The sequence below is a fragment of the Anguilla anguilla genome, chromosome 6 (assembly GCF_013347855.1).
Source record: "Anguilla anguilla isolate fAngAng1 chromosome 6, fAngAng1.pri, whole genome shotgun sequence".
Taxonomy (NCBI): Eukaryota; Metazoa; Chordata; class Actinopteri; order Anguilliformes; family Anguillidae; genus Anguilla; species Anguilla anguilla.
Genome location: NC_049206.1, coordinates 55,164,643 through 55,183,030, shown reverse-complemented (window position 1 = coordinate 55,183,030; position 18,388 = coordinate 55,164,643).

Below are 18,388 nucleotides of genomic sequence, written 5' to 3'. Positions count from 1 at the left end.
GGAGACCTAATCATGATACATCTAGGGGTCCCTTTTAAACTACCATGCTACCCAAAGGATATTCCTCTGTCCCACAAACCACAAGAAAATTAGTCACCATAGAAAAATCATATAAAGGTGGAAAAAAACAAGAGTAATTAAATTGAGGGCCTCAATCTGGTTTGTATCATTATTGAAACTCACTGGACGCTTTTGTTGTTTTATATTGATTTATATCAACACGGCCAGAGTAATTTAATTAATTTTGCGAGACAAAATATATTTTTATAGATAGATTATAAGTGAATAGATTATTGTTGAAGATGTCATAAAAGAGGAACTGTGGCACCTGTGATAGGTCAGGGACAGGAAATTAAAGTCCTGATTGGGTAATGAAGACAATCTCTCCACTGTGCTCTTTCAGCAAGACAGAATGGCTCCACAAAGTTAAGCGAAATACTACAATAAAATTACAATAAAGTCTGTAGAACAAACAAAATAATTTCCCTCAACTTAATAATAATAATAATAATAATAATAATAATAATAATAATAATAAGTTAAATTAATTAATAAGTTAATTGTTTTCAAATTAATTAATTCTCAGATGTTATGTGACTGAAGACTAAGAATCACATGCTCTTTCATTTTTTTGCACACAGCAGAGTTATTCTGGGGGATTTTCTAAAATGGTTTTCCCCAACTCAGACGCTTTCTGGATCAATAGCAAGCAGGGAGTCATCCGGGTCGATTTTTAAGAGATAAGCAGCGCCTACCCCTTTGAAATCGAGAAACACTGGGGGATTGAAGCAGCTATTCGTTGAATATAAACAGTTACAGATGAAGCAGAGGGAAAAGATTTGTCCACATTGCTGCTGCAGTGAAAAATATCCTCACGGCAAAAAAACATTTAGAAAAGTCTAAATGCACGACACAGCTATAAAAATATTACAATATCTGACATCAGTGATAATGACTATTTTTGCCCAAAGCATTGTAGTGTGATTTATTGTAATATATTCAGTATCTGTAAGGGTATGATAGATAATTTGTGATTCTCAGGCATCGAGTTTCTCAGGTAGCTAGAGTGTTGAACACTGAAGCGGTGGATCTTTTTTATTATTAATATTAAAATGATCCACCAGCATCATTTTAATAATAAGGACACATCTGCAGTCTTGTGAAGTCTAGTCACCGTTAGCAGGCCTCTGGAATGTTTACTGTCTTTGTGGCCGGTATATATTCTCGAATGTGCGTACTGCAGACCAGGGGTGTAGCGCGAAATTCCAGGCCCTGTGCATACACAGTCTCAGTGGGGCCCCCTTAAAACTGTAGACCAAAGTAAACTTTTTAGTCCAGGCCTTTTGAGCAGCCCCCCCCCCTGCCCCGCCCCGTCCCGTCCCACCCCACTGCCTTGGGGCCCTGGGCAGAGAGCTTCGCCATGGCGACGCCCCTGCCGCAGACTCTCCTCTCTCTGCCCACAGTTCATGTCCTCAGAAATCCAGCCCCCCCCCCCCCCGGTCCTGGCGGAGCTCCCGGGAATCGATCCCGAGCCTCCTTTTTCTGGCCACGGACGGTTCCTGAAAATATCACCTGTCAGCTCCCCAGGCAATCCCCGGACACTCAGCCGCAAACCCCCTCCCCCCCCCCCCCCCCCCCCCCCCCCCCCCCCCAGCCCCCCACCCTCCTCCTCCTCCTCCCCCTGGTTCCTCCAAACCTCCCCCCGAAACACGAGAAGCGGCCCAAACCAGAATCTGTAAAATATGACCTGAACCCAAAAAAAAAAAAAAAAAAAACCACTTATCTGTAGAGCCTGCGGATCTGTCGCATTTGCATTTGCTGTAAATCATATTTGATTGGACAGAGGCACGCGGCTCGTCTGTGGCTGTGGTGCAAGTCCAAATGGGACTTGGCTTTCTGCAGAAAACACATTCCAGCATTTTAAATAATTTTTAAAAAATATTAGCAGATATCGCCGTATATAAAATCCAGCTGTGACTGACTGTTCCTGATGTCATACAGGAAGAGTCAATACAGAAGAGTCATACAGGAAGAGTCAATACAGAAGAGCCAATAGCTGTTCGACGGCTGAGTCACAACTGTGTCTGTACTGTACTGAACTGGGGAAAATATCACATATTCCCTCCTCAGCAATTTGTATCAAATCATGTGCACATCCTGCCTGATTATTACAGTTTCACAATGATTACAATTACAATTACATTTGATTGACAATTAAAACTATGATCTTTGATCATAGCATTATTGGTCATGATGCCTTGATGCTAAAATATATGACTAAATGTATGAGCACCCTTTATTGATGGATAAAATGATGGATGTGCTGCTGCCTGGACGTTCCTGATTATTTTTAAGTCCAAGCATTCAAGTCAATAGTACTGGCTAACCCAATAATCCAGAAGGCTCAAAATCCCTTCAAGTATCCCCAGCATACACATGGTCCATTCATTTCTCACCACTGGAACACAGGGATCACAAGTATCATTTGCTCTTTGAAAATCGAGGCGCCATCTTGCATATTTATGTAACGGCAGCCTGAGGTGTGCTAATAGTAGCTATTCTGCTTCTGCAGATTCGCAACTGCACTCCCATAGGGTTTATGCAGTCTGAAGAATGCAATTATTGAGCCAAGATTCCCCCGGACTCACTTCTACTCGAGATTGCTTGGAGGATTCTGCTAAGACCTTGATCAGTGTTCAATCCTGGTTACATAAATTCAGCTAAAATCTCAGTCAATACCAATTGTTTTTTTCTAAATCGACCAACAACACCTGTATTAAATCCGCATTTGCTCTTAATGAAGACTCACAAGTAAATGCAAGTGCTACGTGTATTCTGTTCAGCGCTCACTAAAACTCATCTCATCAAATTGAGTGAAGAAAAATAAATCTTTTTTTTGTCAGTCAAATTTAAGGACAAATGTTGATTGAATCCCGGCCATGTAATGCTGGTTAGCCTGGATTCAATTAGCATTCATCCTGCTTCTACTTCTTTTTTTCACGGTCACAGTTTAGCAAGTTCATTTTGGCAAATGTTGATCTCTTCAGATTTTGCGCAAGGAACAAGACAGCCAAACCAATCAAAAGCAAACCACAATCATCGGTTCAAATCACTAATCACTCTGAGTCACTATTTTTGGCTTATAAATAGTTTGTTCTTCCGCCATTACCTTATGCTAATATAAATACTAAAGATGACTGTTTAACATGTTATTCCTTTTTCTTCGTGGACATTTTACAGATTTATGACAACAAACGGCAAGAAAAAATGTCCCTACTTGCAATACACATTAATGCACTACTTCTTCATTTCATGTGGAAAAGATTTTTTTTTTTAACCAGAGGTGCCCAATCTTATCTGAAAAAGACTGTTATCACTCATGTATTTAGATGGGGGGGGGGGGTCCAGGCTTACTCAAAAAGGTCCAGTGTGGGTGCAGGTTTTGTTTTAGCTCAGCACCAAGACATTTGAGTCTGCTTATTAAGGCATTGATTGACAACCACTATTAGTTAATTAGTTGAATCAGGTGTCTTGGTGCTGGGCTAAAACAAATGCTACACCCACATCAGCCCTTTTCGGATAAGATCGGACACCCCTGCTCCAAATAGGGCTGCATGAGTCACAGGTTAAATATGCACTCTTCACAATGAAACGTGACAGGGATGTGAAATAGCTAGTGCTAAATAAAATAAAAACAGTTATAAAAATCAATCATACTGTATAGGAAACGTCACTAAAATAACCTAACTAACGAAAAGACAGCCGAAGCAATGTGCCTGTCCTTCTCAGGCCCTTCCCTGATGCACTGTAACTGTGACTGTGCGTCCGTGTTGTATTTATAATAGCGCACTGGCCATCGGGGGAGGGGGAAAAAATGCATGCTAATTATGACTCGGATGCGTCTGAAGGATGCTGTTGTTATGAAGCCGAGCACTGGCAGCACAGAACACGGTGTCGACTCATGAATATTCACGTCCTGAGATAACTCCCTCACAGCCATGGCGACAGCGCGCGAGAGAGAGAGAGAGAACGAGCGAATCACGTTCTTAATGTGCCGGGGAGGGTGGAAGGTGGTGCTCACGACCCATTACCATGGCGACGGGCCTCCAGTCAGCCCACACTAGATAATTCAATGTACTTTTTTTTTTCTTCTTTTTTTTTTATTTTAAAGAGATGAGAGATCATCACTCAAATCTGTTATCTTTGACCAGATTTCTTCACGACGTTTCTGTTCCTCCTTAACAACAGGAAAAAAATGCTTTCCTGGACTATCAGATCAGGACCTTTATGGCTTCAAATGTGTCAAAATGTCAAGAGAGTCACAGAGAGTACTAACTACGGTGTATATAATTTCCACCTAGTCACATATTCTCATGATTGCGGTCAAACCGTGTAAGATTCAGAGAATATTCTGCCCTTTGCAAAGGTGTCTCTGCTAAAACCACTAAGCAGTGCTACTGTTTGGCTCCCAGTAATGACATCACAGAGACCTCCTTTGGCTGAGGTGGCCAAAAACATCTTCGAAATTTCCAAAACCAATATTTGTCGGGAGAGGACTGCAACACTATTCCTCTTTATTCTGACCTTCCTGTGACCTAAGCTTCCATTTTGTGGGAATATGAATGTAGCGTGAAGTACTAAATTGAGCAAAATGGCCTCTCATATTTTTGAGAATTTTCTCCACCTGCATTAGAGCCGAGCCCAAGTCCTTCAGTACCACTCAGCCTGTGACTCTATAAAAAATGTGACGTTCTTAGCGGCATAACTGCGCTGCATCACCGGTGATTCACCCAGGTAATGATGTCCAGCAGTCTGTCCACCGAACGCCACTCTCTCAGCCCAGCCCGACTCCTCATGGTGTATGCATGCCTCATCCCCCACCGGCACAGCCATTTGAAATTCAGCTAGGCAAAGTAATTCCTTTGACCTAAATCAAATGTCCAGCTCAAGAGTCGCTCCCCTTGTTCCTACACATCGATGCGATGTTCCAGATTTAAATTTAACCTCCTCTCGCCTGACGCGAATGCTGAGCAGGCCGTGGTTTTATTTGGGATGCTGTGGTGGCACGGAAACTCTCCGGCTGTCTGTGTGTCGCAGTGGTCAGAAGCAAAACAGCGATTTCAGCTGGTCGCCTAGGAAATACACCCTTCCATGTTAGCCAATGGGTGATGTTCTATCTGCATGACAGAAAAAAAAAAACGGTGAAGATATAAGACTGGATAGTGACAAGTGTGTCCTAAAGGACTGAAATGTCTATTTTGCGCAATAAATTTGTAAGCTAGCGAGTGCTGTGAGCATTACTTTAATTGACCACAAACCCCTCTGCTCAGCCACCTCGACTAATTTATGACGAGCGTGTAATTTTCTGAATCTTTACGACATGTTAGTCTTGACTACAGATGGAGGTGGGAATCCCAGGGGTGAATTCAAAAAAATTATACTAATATTGCAAAAATGTAATTAGAATGTGGCCATCACCACGGCCTATGGCGCGCTCATTATTATTAATTTACCGCGCGATTATTTCTGGAATTACATTTCCGATATAACCTTTAAAAAAAAATGCTGTTTGTTTTAGCGAAATTCCGCAGCTGTGGTTGTTTGTCTTCCAGAACAGTTTTATTGCACATTAGCGCCACAGAAATGAATCACCAGTACAGTTTCTCAGCAAGGACTTGCCAACACACCGTTTTACGGTGATGCGTGAACACTGCTTAGATCAACCGGACCTGGTTTGTACTTAGAAAGAAATGAAACATTGCCGACTATAAGGTTTTCTTACGGACATGGAATCTGCAGTAAAATACTCCAAATATGTGGTCTATAAGTTTATCTGAAAATGGCTGCAGACACCTGTACATCCTGGGCTGAGATTACTGGGGGTGTATGGAAGCATTTAGATCAGTGATTCCCAACCCTTTTCCTGGAGATCTACCATCGGGCAGGTTCCACTCCAACCCTAACAAAGCACACCTCAATCAGCAGCTGAAGATCTTTTTTTTGTGCTGCTAATTAGCAGAAAACCTACAGGAGGGTAGATCTCCAGGAACATGCCTGGAACCACTGATCTAGATGTGACCCAAGAGGACAGAAACAAAAAGAGGTGGAAAATCCAGGTTCAGAAAGTAAAAGTCCTCCCCAGTATTTTGTTCCAGTCACCAGGATTTGCTAACTAACACGATTCTTCAGCCAGGGGGTAGAGCTAATTACCAAAATCAGCTGGCTGGAGTTTGTGGGTGGAAGAAACACATGGCGGGACTTTTACTTTCTGACCCCTGGACTTTCCATCTATGAAAACACAGCGAATGATTTGGTGCTCTGGCTGTTTTTTTGTTTTTTTTTCCTTCAGGGAATGCGGTTGCATAAACCAGCTAATGAAGCCAATATGCTTCCTGGATTTAGTGCAGAGAATGAACTCTAACGATGACTAATTAGCTCCTCTTACAAACAATCACAAACATTGTGAGCACTTCCTGTAATGAGGTTAACACTGTAGATAATGGAGATTAACACAACATTGTTTATGTACCGGAGGACTGTTTCCTGTTTGATAATTTGGTCTAAGATTGTATTAATTATGTCAATTGTGGTATGCTGTTTTTATTTTTTATTTCTCAGCTGTCTATTATTATGAGCCTGTGTTGATTTGAATGTCATTGTGTAGCGCAACATTAATATTCTGCTTGCGGTCTGTTTTATATTGTTTTCCCTGGGAAAAACACAGGCTAGACTTTCAATATTACCTCCCAATGAGAAAAGAAACGACGGCGGTGCAACCATGTGCTAACGTATTGTGTTCATGAGTCCGGTATATGTGTCTGCCATTGTACACTGTCCGATAAAAAAAACGTGCACAAATTGTACCCATAGGGGTACAGTGGCTTACCCACTGCCCCAGGGGTACAGTACCCACTGGGGCAGTACCCTCAAAGGTATGCCCACTCTACCCCTTGTGTCCATTGTACCCTTTCAAATATGTCCCACTGAGGGAACATTAATATGGCATTAAGATTGCTCCTTTAGAGAACATGAACAAGCCCTACAGTTCCCCATTTTCTCACTGAGTATGTGTGTAATACATGTTTGGTATCTCTGCTGTAATACGGTTAACTCAATAAAACCACGTTGAATGAATTTGACCGTCAGGACCAGTGTAATAACCTCTTGTGTGCAGTAGCGGAATAACGATTGATAATTTTCCAGGAAAAAAAACAAAAACAAGAGCAGACTATAGTTACTTCAGCTGGATCAATGCAAAATGAAATTCTGGCAGAGCATCGATGGGAAGGCTTGTGGTAAATTCATAATGGGTTCCTCACGGAGAGGTAAGCGGCAAATGTATTTTTGACTTCATTTCTTTAAACGAATATTTCATGCTATTATCTTGTCTTCTCTGAATTATCTTTCATTTCTATGGCATCTGCTTTCAGCGTGCATTGCATTATGTGATTTTCTTTTCAACTCCAAATTCCTCGGCCAATTATGCTATCAGCAATAAAAAAGCCATGATTAGAGACTGGATCGATCGATGCAGAAGCAAGACAGGAGGGTGAACAGAATTTGAATAAGACTTGGGTCAAAATGCTACTGCACTGTAAAATGTTCATTGTTACACCGACTCTTACAAAGTACATATGGTCCCTATTGGACTCATATGCACTATATGTCATATGTGACAGTTCAATTAACACAAGACATTTCACTGTGTACAGTTTGCAAAATCTGGTGTTGCTGTTGAATGCATGCTTGTGCAGGGATGTTTTTAATGCACATGTGAACCAAACCATGACATTTTTTTTTTCAGAAATAAGAGGAACAAAGCTTCTCGTTCCGTGGAATGTAGCATTATAATGACATGTAAGTCCCAGAGTCGCATATTAATTAGTCTTTAAAGCTGATTAAGAGCAATTCCAGGCAATTATAATTCCATGCGAACTCTAAACTTCACGAGGCAAACTTTGCTCCTGTGCGTGGTTTTAAGTCTTTGCAATTAAAATTAAATCCGTTAAGTGACACTCGTGTCGGGACCCATATCTGACGTGCTAATTGTTTAATTAATTCTGCTTGCCCTCACGCCTGCATGTACACGCGCCACCATGCAAAAAGGAGAAACGCTACGCGCTGTTACAAAGGAAAAGAAGGATTTCCAACATTCTCTTGGCCAATACAGGATGCAACACGATGAATTGTTGATGCAGGGGGGATACTGTATATTGTTGACCTCGGATGTTTTATGTGTAGACACTGAGCTGATTTATTTTTCCAGGCTGTCAAGGGGATAACAGGCATTAAAATAAGTATTATATATTGTAGGCATTTAAAAATGCCTACATCTAACTTTGAGTTAGATGACAGACACGGACACTGGCACTAAAAAGACAGAATGGGTGTGGCTTGTAATCACAAGCACTTAACTGAACTCATGATTTGTTTTGCTGCAATGCAGCACGTTCTCCGTCCGCCAAACCCATCTCGAATTCAGACAGAAAATGGCGCCTTCGCTCTCAGCGCGCTTACATAAATCGCTCAGATGACGGCGTTTGCGTCCGATTCCAGCCCAGAGCGCCTGATAGCTGCCAGTGAACCGTCTCCTGATCTGGCATCGACGTCTGGTCCAATGGCGTTACATTACATTACATTACATTACATTACAGGCATTTGGCAGACGCTCTTATCCAGAGCGACGTACAACAAAGTGTATAACCATAACCAGGAACAAGTATGATGAAACCCCTACAGGCCGTAACACCCCCCACCACCTCCCCCCCCCATGCCCCCTCCCACAGGGTATCTTATACGGAGGGGCTGTGCACTTTATCCACAGTTATGCTCCACAAAACAACCTGACGTTAAATAAATGAATGAATAAATAAACAAATAAAGAAATAAACAGCATTCTTAGACGGTTGGCTTTGTCCTAGAGGCCGATGGACAGCCGAAGTGCGCTCTGATTGGGTGAAGCGCCACTCGATATGCACGTCTGACTCCGCTGTTTCCGCGCTGATTTATCAAACAGCGCCGATACTCCCTGGTAAAGGATTGCTGTTGGGGGGCAATGTGACCCGGACCTGGATATTGACAAGCTTTCTCTGGGAATGCAGTTCATTTGCATTAATAAACCCTCACTGACTTGATTTGCCTCGGTTTCTCCGATACACGCTGCAGGACGTGGATTAAGACTTCTGTTTTATGGTGTAAATATCTCCTTGAACCTCCTGTAGAAATACAGCTATGTATAAGACACACTGAGACAGTGTGTCAGGAGCTGAGGAGAATGACAGTAAGGACAGGGAATGAATCCTTAACCAACAACGTCGTTATTTACATGACATCCATCTGAGTTAAAGAAAAAAAATGAAACCTTTTAAGTTCCTGATACAAATAATGCTGACCCAAATTCCTGATCGGTTCGTTGTTCATCTTCATTGAGCATTTATGACAGGGCCCTTAAATTTTGTGCAGATCTTCTCTCTTAGTTAAGAATAAAGGGCTGTAGTATCAGAAAGAACTCCTTCACTTTTCCTTCATTCTTTCTGTGTGTGTGTGCGTCTGTATGAGTGTGAGCGTGTGTGTGCGTGTTTGTGTATATGTGTGTGTTCGTGTGAATGCGTGAGTGTGTACGAGTATGTGTGTGTGTGCGCCCGCGTATGTGTGTGAGTGTGCATGTGTGGGTGCTTGTGTTTGGCATGAGTGCACGCATATGTGTATGTGTGTGTGTGAGTGTGTGCGTGTGTATGTGTGGTTGGGTGTGTGCGTGCGTGTGCGCATACGTGTATTTGCGTGTGTGTGTGTGAGCGTGCACGTGTTTATGTGTGTGTGACATGTTTGTTATGTGTGTGCAGTATTACCTGTTTTCCTGTAAAGTGGCTTTGTGACAGCGTCCCTATAAATAGCCCTGTGCAAATAAAACATTAATTTGGCGGAAATATGATCAAAACGACCGACGCCACCCGCATGACGGCGATTAACAAAGGAGTAGCTGTCGCCTCGCAGCGGGAAAAAATGTGTTTGCGTCTGCAGTACCACCCATCCACCTCACCCACCCCCCCCCCAATGCGAACGCGAGCTTTCGGTCAATACTCACATGCGAGTCGACGCACGTGTATTTGCTTTAGTACCGATATCAAACGTGCGGTAAACAGTGTGGGGGCTGTTTATCCCGCTGAGGTGGGCAGGGCGGGGGGGGGGGGGCGGGCGGGCGGGGGCCAGTCGCTGAGGTCAGCGGCGGTGCGATAAATCACGCTTACGTAAGGAATGGGAATTAGCCTGAGGATCGATATACTATAAAGCGCCTCGCCACCGACGCTGCCCGCTGCACACGCTCCAGCTAGCGCATGCTAATCAATGCTCTGCTCAGTCACTTCAGCTACCGCAGTGAAAATGAGGGAACAGAAGTGAAATGGTTACATTGCAAACTGCAACAATCTATGCCATGATCAGTATCTATCAGTATCTATTTAGTGTGTACCAGTATAGTGCAAATTAAGAGAGTGCGTTGGTAAATTATGTGTCATTTTACTAGGCCATGAACACTAGTGAAACAGATAATCCAGTCACCGTATGAAAGTGAATATTGGATTATGTTTTAATGTGTATAATATGATTAGTAACAGATTCTAAATCTTAGAACTACCTGCCAAAAAGCAGGGCACTGAAAAGCCAAGTCATTACAGAATATAGCCTAGCCTAGCCCATATAGCCTAGCCTAGCTAATATAGCCTAGCCTAGCCATTACATAATGTAGCCTATGGGACCCTTTGCCATAAACTAACCAAGTGCACTGAAAGAGCCCTATAAGAATTTATGCTTTGGAATTCCCCGTTCAGCTGACATATTTAAGTTGGTATCTGGGAGACACTCAAAGAATCCCGCAAGAAAAATCGACTGGACTCGTTGAAGTCAAGGTCATTCCAAGGAGTCCACAGGATGAAAAATAGTGGAGGGAAAGCGGCCGGACGTTGTAACTCCTCCGGCAATTTTTCAAGGAAGTAAAGCAATTCCTCCGCTGGAATGAAATGCCAAGAGCCTGTTCCAATGGCAGAGATAAACTCTCTAGTCCAAGTCTGGAGCAAGTATCACACACCTGTCTCATCCATTTTTGTCCGCACAGACTTAAATTGGGATAAACCGCAACTAATTTCAGAACAGTAGGCCACACCGCATGAATTCAAGGACACGGGAGAACTGTCGTTTCCTGGACTACATGGACTTCATCAGCTTGGAGATTTTAGTTCAGCAAACAAAATATTCAGTTGCAAGTAGCTTCGGGCTCACAGCTTAGCAGAAAAGGCAGTTTGAGGCAGGAGAGAATGAAGTGAGGAGAAAATCACATCAATGCAGTCAAAACAAGTTCCAGCCCATTCACTGCAAAAGGCACAAATCAAATGTGATCAACAGCAGTATTGACAGCGTACGCCGTACTGACAGAGATTTCAGTTTGCCCCCCCCGGATGAAAAGCACACCGCATACTCTACGGCATACTTTGACAACTGCATTTAATGAAGAATGGATGCCCTGGGGTTACATTTAACCTTAAAAAAACCCTTATGTAACAATGAACAGTTCCTGTATTCATAGAAGTCTAAAAAAAAAACAAGATTACACGTAAGCTATGGGAATTTTACTCTGCAGGGATTGGAATACAATAAGGATACCCTGAATAAGCTCCCAGACCCCCAGAAACCAGTCAAACCCACTGAGTAGTGCACAAAGCTAATTGCTTAAAAAGCAGCAATCCCTCCGAGATTAATTGAACACTTGCGACAAAGTGATCCCTGGATTCAATCAAAAACAGTCAAGTCCTCTTAGGGGACAGAGTTGCTTTATTATTGCAAAGCGATGTGACATGAATGCAGGAAAGTGTTTTTTGATGTTGATTGCACAGCACTTGCCCATAACATTACTTTGAGATGAAAATAAAAGAATAATGTATTCTCACTAAATCCAAAGGCACTTAGGCACTATACATTCATACAGGTAAATGCAAACGATGATACTACGAAGCAATCATGCTAATTTTCATGAGCTTATTCAATTTAAAAAGCATGCAAGGCAATTCATTTCCACTGCTTATAAGACACACAAAGAAAAGTGAAAACGCCAGTACTGTTCCTATAATCAAACTGCCAGTATGTTTTCCATTCTAAATATATGGTTTCCTCTCGAATGAAATGCACAAGGTTCAGAGTTGAGAGACTTCCCTCACGAGTGATCATTTTACAGTAAGATGTGTTGCCCCCGCAGAATCTTTGGTGAGTAAAATTAAAAGCTCTGGGATAATATGAAAGCAGTAATAGGTTTTTTTTTTTTTTAAAGCTGTTCTCCATCGTTCCGTTACTTGAAAAGCGATTAAATTCCGCAGTGAAAAAGCCCTCAGCTAAGCCTCAGCGTAGAATTCCGTCCACCCTATCCCCCCTCTGTGATGTCATAAAGCACTTGGATTCCCCTCTGCCCAAGAGTATTAAACAGCACTGATGTGCACAGCCACCAGGGCTTTGGCCATCAAAAGTCAATGTGGCTCGTGAAGAATGGCAAACATAAATTATTTATTGGCAATTTTGACCACACCAATGTTGACAACAATGTTGACAGCCATGAAATTCGCAATTCCTAGACACTGCAGAGGTGGGGTGCAACCAGGCTAACAAGACTGCACTAAATGGATTAGTAATGATAGTCTAAATGCTGTAGCTAATAATAATAATAATAATAATAATAATAATAATAATAATAATAATAATGTTTCCTATTAGTAGTAGTAGTGGTAGTAGTATAGCAGCATTCATAATATTACTATAATAGCGTAGAGACGGGACGGTCAATAGAAAACTCATTCGTCATTGGGATTGAAGACATGAGGCAGGTAGGTAAACAGACGGGATTGTAAAGAGGAAGCACTGTAACGGGTCTGATGAAGTGGCCAGACTTGATGCCTCCAGCTCAGGGGAATTTGACGAGGACGCCGGGGTTAACAGCACTGCCTTTCAGCCAGAGCCACGGGATCCTCAGTGACCAGAGGAGAGAGAGAGAGAGAGTCAGGGCCTCGTATTAAAATCTAATCCAAAAGACTGCGGCACCACGTCTTCGTAGACGCACTGGGGTACTGGGTTTCTGCCGCTAGCATCACTCAAGCTTTCTGTGTGTGTGTGTGTGTGTGTGTGCACGTGCGTGCGTGATACACGGGCAAAAGCATGAACAGAATATCTGACAGCAAAGTAATAGACAATCAATACATACATGAGCTCCATGCTGCTTGTGACAAATGCCTGTACATATATTTTTCTTGACTTGGCTCTGTACTCCACAATTTTAGATTTGTCATCAAAACAAAAATCACATGTGTACATTCACAAGAGCAGATTCTCAGATTCCCATGTACAGAAAGTGCTGTAATTTATACATGTACATACCCTTAAATAAAAGCAGAGAATGTACACTTTAACCACATGTTAATTGTTTGCTTACATATCTAAAATTGTGGAGTACAGAGCCAAATCAAGAAAAAAATGTATTTGTTCCAGACATTGTGGCGCTCACTGTATATAACGGCTGGAAACCAAGTATGGCACAAAACACTTAAACAAAATGTCTGCCGTTTTGCAGCGGTACGTGACACATCTGTACCGGCTGAATAACACACACACACACACACACACGGGTTAAATAAGTTCTGTGCTGTGATTAATCTGAGTGTGTCCTGTCAAGATTTACATCCACTGAAAATGTTCTGACTGTCAGCAAATAAACTAGGGGGGAAAAAAATGCAATGAAATATGCGATAACACAATCATGCTGATAACTAGGATGTGGCACATTTCTTACCCTACTATCAGCTGAACTGTTCAGATTTTTTTATAATGCCAAATAATAGTGCTGCAGACATACAAGTAGCCTATAATATTGCCTAAAATATCACAGAAGAGATATGGCTCTGTCTGCTGCATTCATGGTAGTTTCAGTGCAATGTGAATAGTTTTTTTAAAGCATGTAAGTGCTTGTTGTACCCAAAAGGTCAAACATTTAAATTATGTATTACAGTCCTGGTCCAACACAGTCCATTTCAAACCCGTTGTTTACAAGGCAATGCGTGAATTTATAGTCAGAGGCGGAATTTGAGCAGAGAATCTGATTGCTTTATTCTAAGGGTTTAATCCTTTGCAGAGTAGGTCTTTTGGAATGTTTTTTCTTTCAGAATTCTAAGCCAGTATTCTAAAACTCTGCTGCTTTCAATTACCAGCACTGACTGTTACATCAGCATTAGAAAGTTCAGTTAAGGACATTCTAATCCCATATTTGTGATTTTTAACCTTAAAAGGTTAATGGCCTTGGCTTACAGTATCCCAGACAACTGAACTTGAGATAACTTCAGTGCAGTGCTCTTAGAAATCCTTGGAGACATATTAAAACTGTAGCCTCTCATTTCAATTGATATTACACAGATTCACAAGCAAGTTGCATCAAGTTTTGCATGAAAAAACATCTAACACTTTGTCCTTGTGAATTTGAAGTTGAAGTCGCACTCAAATAGATATTTTTGTGTGGCTCACTGGCGGCTGACCTTGGAATGCTATTTGAGAAATGCAACAGTGTCACTGGATCAAATTCATTACTGAAAGTTGAGCAGAAAATGCCACGGGGCTTAGATTGAACACCCCGTTTATAACAGTCAGAACTCCGCATGGTAGCCATGGAGACGGTTACCCTTATTGACACAATAGCAGATCGGCAGTTTCTTTGACTGTCTGCAAAATCAATAGCGCAGCGACATCCAGTCAATCATGCTTGTGCTCGGCAGTGCCAGAACGATTCCTACCAGTACAAACACACAAAGGGGGGAAAGAGACAATTTTTCACGGATTTCATTTTTCGGTTTGACACGAATACTTGGAAAAACAGTCAGTGTGAAAGAAAAATTTGTGCCTTTTTCTCTGACAGTATTTTTGCAGCAACGCACGTCAGCATGCAATGCCATGGAGGAAGTAGCTGTATCTACCCGAAATGTAAGCCTGCCTCGTGAATGTGCCTTTCGCTTGCAGTGGGACAGGCGCTTTCTCAATGCCAGGATGTGAATGGAAAGCACAGGAGGTCCCCTCTCGTTCCCTCTTCCCCCACACAAGGACACTAGCAAACGCAGAAACACAGAATATCCAATGCTGACACCCCACACAGCACACAGCTAACGGTCAATTCACACTGTTTAAACTCAACAAAATTACTATTTGATAGATAGATTGGTGACCTGTCCAGGGCTTATTCCTGCCTCTCTCCCAATGCATGCTGGGATAGGCTCTAGCACTTTCCGCAACCCTGAACAGAAATCAGTGGGTATAGATGAATGGATGGACTATTTTACTGTAAACCAATGAGAGGTTGGGGGGGGGGGGGGGGGTTGTAAATGGATTGTAACAACACAGCAAAATGTTCAGAGTTAATTCTGTAATTCTGTAAGAGATGATTTAATACTGGGCATTTTACTGTGTATTTGCTGATATCGTTTAATTGATTTGATCTGATAAGGATACTAGATTGATCTCCAGTAGCCCTGTGTATTGGTAATTAAGTTGGTATCTAGAGCTAATTAATTCAATTCAATTACATTTTTATCGCGCTTTTTTTTAAGCTTTACAGGGGAAATAGAGCAAAAACTGAGCAAAAACCAGACCCAAACTCCGAAAAAGCAAGCAACTCAGGTGAAAACTCCCCAGTGGGAAAAAAAAACACTCAAACAGTGGAAAGAAATAAAACTCCCCAATGGGAACAAATCTCTGGAGGAACCTGGCTATAGAGGGGGAGCCCATCCTCCACAGGCCAAACTAAAATAACTAAACTTATCAAATCCATTGAGCTCATTTTTGTTCAATATGAAGATCATTTCTAAATACTGAATGTGACATAACTGGGTTATATTTGTCATATGAGTTTCACTCTCGTTTGAGGTTTATTTTAAGCTCGAGCCATCCTGTGTCAGCTGAATCTGATGTATCAATGCGACTGTTTATTATGTGAGATTTGAACTGAGACGTACGCGTTGCATGGAACAATTTGGGCAAATGACAGCAATGCTCGAGAAGCCTTGTTATCTGTTCTTGTTTGTGATGTTGTGACAGTGATGACAGAACGCACGCATTTTCATCCGCGGCAAGTTTCCTGTCGAGAAAATAAAGCAAATAAAAATAGAATTTTTAGAACTCTTGGCTATTTTTTACATTTGTGTGCGGTGTGTCTGAACCATACTCAGACCATGCACACACACACACACACACACAGCAGCAGCAGTATAGTAACAGTAGCAGTAAAAAGAGTAGTAGAAAACACTGTGTAGTACCAGTGCACAGCAATTTTTGGTCTTTAGAATAATCTCCCAGGGAGTTAGAATGAACTCAGTTTCAGTGTACAGGCGTGACCATCAAGTAGACTCTAGCCCAGAGTTAAACTCGCTCTTTTCTGGGAGTTGATCTTTTAACGCTCTCCTTGAGTTGAAACTGAACTCTTGTGGGGGTTACAATATTACTATCATACAGACCTAACCCTAACCCTCAGACACTCATAACTATGGGAAATTTAAAGCCTCCAATTAGACTAACCTGCATGTCTCGGGACTGTGGAAGGAAACCGGAGTACCCGGAGGAAACCCACACGGACACGGGGAGAACATGCGAACTCCACACAGAAAGGCCCAGGCCGGGATTCAAACACACAGTGTACTAATACTTGTAGTAACAGCTGTAGTAGTACAACATGCAGTGTAGTAATAGTAGCAGTAATAGCTGTAGTAGCAGTAAAGCACACAGTGTAGTAATACTTGTAGTAATAGCTGTCTGTAGTGGTCGCAAAACACTGTGTACAGAAGAGATCCCTGCATAAGCAAATTCTGTTCCATATCTCTCACCAAGAAACTAACAAGATGCTCGGATTCAAGATTGAATGTAATTAATCTCAGTCCAGTTTGCTCTGCAAAACCCATCTGTCTGAATATTAGAAATCCAATCCCTTAATCTCCTGCACCAAAATTAAAAGAACCAACTTCAGAGTGCAAAAAAAAAAGTTTAATTATACTAACATACTGAGTGTCATACAGTATTAATTCCTTCAAACTTCAAATATCAGGATTTATTCGTAATGAGCTCTTGCCTCCTTCAGTGGTGTACAAAACAGTAGGAAAATAATAATATGCCTAAAGCAAACTTTATCTCCATCAGGATCTCCATGAGATTTGGACACGTTTGCGACAAGGTTGTGCAAACAGGATCAGAACACCTTCTCTACAACCGTGGCACATAATGTTTACTGAAATAACTGAATGGGTGCATCCGCTGGAAAATTTAACCGATAAAGTGCACACATTATAATACTCTTTAATTTGTTAATTACACGTACAGGACATTCAATTACAAGGCCAACTGTGGATGACTGAAAATGACTAAAAAAAACGCTCCTAATGAAACAGGATGTTAAATTCATCTCATCATAGACATCGCAAACTGTCCCTTTAGAGGGAAATTTTACAACAGACACGGAAAGGAAGCAGCACACACTGTTCTGGGATGTGATGATACATTTGCGAGCTGAAGTAAAGCACGAACTAAGAGCCAATTTAATGCGTGGGCTGCCACCGTGCTCTATACACAACCACAGCACTGTCTGAACTTTCAAAAGGCTTTCATTGGGTGATTTCACAGTCTGTGCATTGCAGCTAATTTAACCGCCCCCCCCACCCCCCCACCCCCACCCCCACCCCACCACCCCCACCCCCACCCCACACACACAGTTATATACTGGATTCTCAAAACATGGGCCCCTCTGGCTTTTCAATTCATTCCAATTAGCAAATAATTTATTTCATTTATCCATTCCAGTGCACTCCCAGGGAAATCCAAGGACATCATCTTCATTTCACAAATACAAAAACAAATAAATGTTTGCGGATGTCAATTCAGGCTTGGTGCATTCATCCCAACCTGAAAGACTATTGTCTAATAGTGCCTAATGAGTTAAGACAATGGTAATCTTGTGTAATCTAAAAAAAAGGCTCAATCTTCAATACTGTGTAAAAATATGGTATTTACATATCAATAGCCTGTGGTAAAACCACATAATTAGTACAGGGTGGAGCTGGGGTCTCCAAACCTACTACTGGAGAAATCTTTTCATGGGGATACAAATGTAAAATACTGCTCTCCTTATTGCAATTAAAGAACGTTATACTTAATTACTGAGTATATTCTGTACTAAGGTATTATTTTGCTGAAACCATTATCATACTATCCGCGGTTAAATTTCCATCGGTTGGGCGATTACTGAGGCAACTGACAATCGTTTTCAGTGATTCAGGGAAATGTGGGTGGTTCATAAAGACTAGCAAGGCATTGCCGGGAAAGGCACCAAACT